At 50.9% G+C, this 6,566-nt stretch overlaps 1 protein-coding gene across 5 annotated transcripts in view; it reads left to right on the forward strand.

Annotated features, from left to right (window-relative positions):
* Positions 1-3,688: 3,688 nt before the first annotated feature.
* The window catches only part of UGDH (UDP-glucose 6-dehydrogenase), a 29,085-nt gene continuing 26,207 nt past the window's right edge, over positions 3,689-6,566 (forward strand). The window contains exon 1 of one of the 5 annotated variants that reach the window (XM_037737999.1): positions 3,689-3,991. The gene's annotated coding sequence lies outside the window, so the exon portion shown is untranslated. Of the gene's footprint in view, positions 3,992-4,179; positions 4,511-5,224; positions 5,370-6,566 lie in introns of those variants that run through there. The other 4 variants (XM_017527252.2, XM_017527251.2, XM_017527255.2 and 1 more) reach the window with 4 other exon arrangements.

Here is a 6,566-nt window from a genome sequence, read left to right on the forward strand (position 1 = left end):
AAAGCAGGGCATAACCCACCTTGGGAGAAAAATAAAAGATCTAGTCCTTGGTGATTTTGAAGGGCTACGTCAGCCAAAGACTCTACCTGGCTATGTAACAAATCTATAGCCACCTGGAGCCTTCCTAGGTTAGTATCTATTTGTTGGGATGGTGGCTAACCCAGTTTCTCCTCGAACTAAGGCAGCAGTACCAATGGCTGCTGACTGAGCCACACTTAGTCCCACTAGGAGAGGCACTAGAAGTGGAGCTGCTTGGTCCGGGTGGTGTGAGATGTTGTCCTTCTGGTCCACTATACACATATACTTGGGGAAGCACATGGACAGTGACACACAGGCTAGGGCCAGGGGTTGAGCCATTGAGGCAATGAGTTAAGCCTAGGTGCATGCTAGCCAGGTGCTGTTGGGTGCCTAATATGAAACTGAGGAGTTTATAACAGTGAGTAAAGACCGGTTGTAAGTAGTCTGAAAAGGAGAAATGGACATGTTATAAGCAGGACTAATTAAGCAAGAGGCATTTCCTGAGATGTCTCCCAAGGTGAGGGAATGAGAAGGTTTGGTGCAGGGGGAGAGGCTTGACAGGACAGGTCCTTTCCAGGCAGGAGTGAGTCCTTTTTTTGAAACTTTTTGACATACGCCAGGTCACCAGGACAGAAAGAGTGGCAGGGCCCAGTCTGGTCAGGAACTGGATTAGGGTGTGCTTCCCAGACGAGTGGCTGGATGATGTTTTGAACCTGTTGGAGAGACTGTAGGTACTGTAACAAATTAGTCTGGGTTATTTCTGCTATTAGGGTATTCATTAACCTGAGTAGTATAGGGGGTGCCCTTTCATACATAATTTCGAAAGGAGAAAAACCAGACCAGTAAGGGGTGCACCTAACACTCAGGAGGGCTAAAGGAAGGAGGGCCATCCAACTTTCACTGGTTTCTAGAATTAATTTTGTAAGGGTGTTTTTTAAGGTTCGGTTCATGCGTTCAACCTGTCCTATGCTCTGAGGTTGGTATGCACAGTGGAGTTTTCATTCAATGTTTAGGGCTTTGCTGATGGACTGAGCTATGGATGAGGTGAAGGCTGGCCCATTATCTGATCCTATATAGCAAAAGGGAGTCCATGTCGAGGGATGATTTCATTGAGTAGGAATTTTACCACTGTAGAAGCGGTTTCTCTTTTGGTGGCAAAGGCTTCAGTCCATCCTGAGAAAGTGTCAGTTAATACCAGGAGACATCTGTAGCCAGCTCGGGACGTTTTATTTCAGTGAAGTCTATTTCCCACCTCTCTCCCAGGCTACATCCTCGGAGACGGCAGCCTGGTTCAGGCTTGGGACCTTGCTTGGCATTTACCTGTGCACAGGCTGCGCAGCTGCTGGCCGCCTGGGTAGTTAAGTCCCAGAGGTGAGGAATTTTGAAATGGCCCTGTAAGAGTTGAGTCAATTTGGTCCCTCCCAGTTGGGTAGTGGAATGGAGTCGGCTGACTAGGACTGGTCTGAAAGAGCCAGGAAGGAAGATTCTTGAGTCTGGGAGGATCTACCATCTATTTTTATCTTTGTTGGCCTGGAGGTCTGTTGCTTGCTCTTCTTTCTCTGGGGAGTAGTAGACAGGGCAGGCTGGCAGGCTGGGAGGTGGGAAGGAGATGGCTGGCAATAGAGTTAATGGGGTAACCAGGACTGTAGCAGCTTCGTGGGCTGTAGAATCTGCCTTTTGGTTTCCCCAGGAAACAGCCGTTGTTTTCTTTCTGGTGTCCCTTGCAATGGATTACAGCCACCTGGCATGGAAGCCATACAGCATCTAGTAGAGCCAGGATTTCTTCCTTGTTTTTGATAGTTTTTCCAGTCAACATGAGTAGCCCTCTCTCTCGGTAGATGGCACCATGGACATGCATGGTAGGAAAGATGTATCAGCTGTCAGTGTAGATGTTGATATGCTTGTTCTTTCCCCATCTGAGGGCTTGGGTGAGGGCTATTTCTAAAAGCTGAGTAATATTTATTCCAGCAAATCCTTTATGTTTTTGTAACTTTTTTGTGATGTCCGGAGCTGTCTGGGCCACAAATGCCAAGTTAACAGCATGGCTATTTTCCGGGGCCGCCAGGTCAAATGGGGTGTAAACTCGGAATGCTTCCCAGAGGCATTCCAAGAATGCTCCAGGAGATTTATCAGTCCCCTGGACAACCTTGGTAGTTTTAGACAAATTCATGGGCTTCCGTGGGGCCCCTTTAATACCTGTGAGAAGATACTGGTGGAAGTTGTTCAGAGCCCACCTCCCAGCTGAGGTATTGGGGTCCCAGTCAGGCCGGGTGGAAGGAAAGATTTCCTCTAAGAGGTCTTGGGCCTCGTCTTCCGGCCTGTTTATTGAGGCCAACAAGGACTTTTTGGCCTCCCTTCTAATTCGGTCCCTTTCCTCAGCCGTAAAAAGGGTCAGGAGAAGCTGCTGACAGTTATCCCAGGTGGGCCAGTGAGTCCAGAGTATGGACTCAACCAGTGAGGTTAAAACCTGAGGTTTCTCAGAAAAGGGTGGGTTCTGAGTCTTCCAGTTATACAGGTCAGAAGTAGAAAAGGGAACACAGACTAGAAATGGGCTGAGCGTTCACTCCCTGACGGGGGTGATGCCTCCCTTAAGGGGAGAAGTGGGGCAGCAGCCTCCGGCAGAGGCCGTATTTGGGAGACGTCAGGTGGGGAGGCAACAGGGGACGAGGAGGCAGAGGGGGACCCTAGGGGATCAGGAGGATCATAGGGTGGGGGTAAGGGGTGAAGAGAGTTCTCCTCCTCCTCTGAAGGGGGCAGAACAGGAGGAACAGAGGGAGCAGGGGGTCAGGGCAAAGGAGGGGTCCGGCTCAGAAGGACCTTGGATGAAGGGCTGTGAACGCCACAAGATCCGAGCCAAGGGGGAGGGTTCTGGACTAAGTCCAGACACCTACATTTGGTCAACGTAGGGAAATTGATCAGGGTGTCCGGGCGATCCGGTAACGACCAGCCAAACAGCTCGGGCCGTCAGGGGATCTAAGGACCCCGATGGTGGCCAGCCGGTTCCAAAATTTGGCCATTTCACTTCACAGCGAGTCCGGAGTCTACCTTTTGTAAGGCAAACTCCGTAGTCATCCGAAAAACCTGAGGAGAAATTTTTTAACACACATTGAAGAGGAGTGGAGGGGTGAGTCTCCTGAAGGAGAAATGGCGGGGAGGGAGAGGCTAAGATGGGGTTTGTAAGGCTCACATCATTAATGTGCCTTTATAAATCACTAATCACTTTCTTCATGACGTATGTTAAAATGGCTTATGTCACCTGATGTAATCCTTAATGAGAAAATTAAAAAGCCATGACTGTGCCTGGCTTTTTTTTCTATATTAGAGGCTTAAAATGACCTCGAAGCGGCAGAAGAAATGAGCAGAACTGCACTCCACATTAAAAATGAGCAGGTTCCATAGGTTCATTTTACTCTTCCTCACACACGGCACTTACATGTTGCATACTCTGCTCCATGGCACGCACAGACATCCCAAATCCCGGAATGGGCCTGAGGAACGTCTCTGGAAAGCGCGCCCGGAGGGCGTGGGGGGTCCTCCCTCTCGGCCAGGGACCAGGGCGTGGACACCCGCTGGTCCAGTCGTGAGAAACTCAGCATCCTCCAGACAGGAGGCGCCTCTTTCCCAGAAGCGGCGGCTCGGGAGGGTTCTGACTAAACCTTGCGTGGCCGGCCCGGAGGGCGCGGTTGATCCTGGGGCCCCGAAGTTGTGGGCGAGGAGTAATCCGCCCGCCGGGACCGACCCGCAGAGTCTAGGTGGCTGAAACCCAGGGGCGGCGCTGCAGGGTGCTGAGGGGACCGGAAAGGTGGCCAGGACCTTCCGGTCCCCTCGGCCCGCCACCTGCCCAGTACCCCCGCAGCCCTAAAGCCTGGCGGACAGGGAGCGCACGCGGCCCTCGCCTCGGCCAGGACAGGGCGGCGAGAAGACAGCTGCTGGACTACAAGGCTTGACCACTCCGCGACCCACGACCGCCGAGTAGACGAGCAAACGGCCTGCACCCGCAGCGCGCCCTAGTCTCCGGGTCCGACGGATATGCCACGCACGCAGCCCCGCCCAGCGCCGCTCGCGGTAGGGGCGGAACCGCTGAGCTGGCCCGAGCGGATTCGCTCAGCTTGGCCAGGGGCGGGGTAGGTCCGCCCCTCCAGGATCAGCCCCACCCCCGTCACCCCGCCCCAGGCCCTGAAGGAAATAGGGACCCGGCCTAGAGTCTTGTGTAGCGGAAGGGGGAGCTAGGAAGAGGCTGAGGGCAGAATCCAGGAGGGCCTGGCTGCGGGGGAATGAAGCCTCCGCCTTCTCGGGCCGAAGCCTTTAAATACGGGCTCAGGCCCTGGACTCAGGGTGCAGCGCGTGGCAGCTTGAGGGAGAGGCGTGCGCCGAGAGGGAGCACAGGCAGAACGGGGCGCGGGTGGAGAAGCTGCGGCAGCGCGGCGCGTAGGAAGGTGCTGTCCGAACGATCGGGATAGGAGTGGTCCCCGCGCTTGCTGCTGGTAAGTGGGTGAGCGCCGCTGCTGGGCTGGCCCCGCCGCCGGGGCGGGATGCTCCCGGGTGTGCGCGCTGCTCCCAGTCGCTCGCTGCGCTCGGTCCCGGGCTTCCAGTCTCACGACCTGCGTCTTTTTGAGGCTCTGGGCGGGAACCGCATTTTGGAACTGCTGTCCTTGGGACGGGGTAGCCTGGGCTTCTTATTCAAGACTCGTGAGTCTTCCAGCTCCTTCTCTTTCTGCTTCTACCCACTTTCTGACTTGGATTAGATTTCCCTGCCGCCTCCAAAGCCGAACGCCCACTGCAGGAAGCGGTTCTCTCGTTGGGGACCTCATTTTGGCTGCAGAGTCGTAGTCTTTTGTTTGTGTTTAAACGTATGCTCACCTGAGGGGCTGCTGCTTTTCTCAGGCCGCCTCTCTTAAGAAACCAAATAGAAACGAAGTCAGAAAGCCCCTTTGAGAGCAAAATCCTAAGACTATCGTGATATCTGGGATGTGCTGGAATCCATTCTTGCCCCCTACACCCTAGAATTGCTGTTTGATGTCGGGAAAGGCGTTTCTTGGGTGCCTCAGGAGACCATGTTTTTGTGAGATCTTGAAAAAAATTGTAAGTCCTATAAATATTTGGGAAGATAACTTAGTAGGGTTGGGAATTCTAGTACAGAGAAAAGAGGGGCTTGCTGGTAGGAATCTATTCATGGGCATACAGAGCAGTAGCTGTCTATCCACAGACCTCGAAAACACAGTGAGCCTTTGAGTTTCTTCAAATCCCCTACGAAATGGAGAACAGTAGTCTTTCTTCAGGGGAGTTCTGGAATGAAAGAGCTGACTGTCTGCTCTGAGATGTGCTTGTTAGTGGCCAGAATCCAGTTTAAGGTAAGGGGTGGACAACCCTGATTGAAAGGATTTCATTTCTTCTCCCGTTGCTGTACTCCTTTTTCTAACAAAATCTGTAACTGGATAAGCATAATCCATCTTCCTTCCTGTTTACTTCCACAGCTTTACATGATAACCCTTAGATATAATTTTATACCGGCTTTCTTACTGATTAAATATTTTCCTCTGGTCAGGCATCTTTTACTGTTTAATTTCTGGAAATGATTAAAATGATGTATGAAACTGATGTATCCAACTATAATGCCCATTGTTAGCTCCTGGGTACCTATGCAAAGTATGCTGTAGAGAGCTGGGATTAGAAGAATTGTATTCTGTTTAGACTGTAGTAGGACATATATTATTTGTTAGTGACCCCTTCTGGGTTGGAATGTTTATTTGAATTTATGATATTTTACATGAAGAGTAGTTTCGGAATGGTTTGGTTTGTTGTGACTCTCCCAACATACAGAGGTAAAAACTCATTTCAAAATAACCCATTTAACAAGGAAACACTCACGAGTCTCTGACAGAACAATAGAGGGCTAGAGGGTACATGAAAGTAGAAATAGAAGATGGAATTGGAAGACATCTGTGTCATGCAAAGTGTATCACTAGCACTATGTCAAACTCCATGTTAAAGTTTATTGAAGATTTTATTGAAACTTCCAAGTGACCATTTAACTGGACTTGCACAGATTGTACATCAGCTTCTTCAGTAATTTTCCCATTGTCATCTATAAGCCGTATTCCATGGGAAATATCAAGGCAAGAATACCCAAAATAAAGCTTGTGTAAAACACATCCAGTTCTGTAATGCAGGTCCACTTGCCATCAGTAGTCTACCCCAGCTGATGTATGTAAAGCAAGTTGAAATGTGGTCTTACAATCAAGGCAGATAAGAAGTAACTCTGGGGGGCCAGGTGCAGTGGCTCATACCTGTAATCCCAGCACTTTGGGAGGCCGAAGCAGGCAGATCACCTGAGGTCGGGAGTTTGAGACTAGCCTGACCAACATGGAGAAACCTGGTCTCTACTAAAAATACAAAATTAACCAAATGTGATGGCGCATGCCTGTAATCCTAGCTACTCGGGAGGCTGAGGCAGGAGAGTCGCTTGAACCCAGGAGGCATAGGTTGCGGTGAACCAAGATCAAGCCATTGCACTCCAGCCTGGGAGTGCAAGAGCCAAAACTCCATCT

The sequence above is a fragment of the Cebus imitator genome, unplaced genomic scaffold (genome assembly GCF_001604975.1).
Source record: "Cebus imitator isolate Cc_AM_T3 unplaced genomic scaffold, Cebus_imitator-1.0 Scaffold47, whole genome shotgun sequence".
In the NCBI taxonomy this organism is placed as follows: Eukaryota; Metazoa; Chordata; class Mammalia; order Primates; family Cebidae; genus Cebus; species Cebus imitator.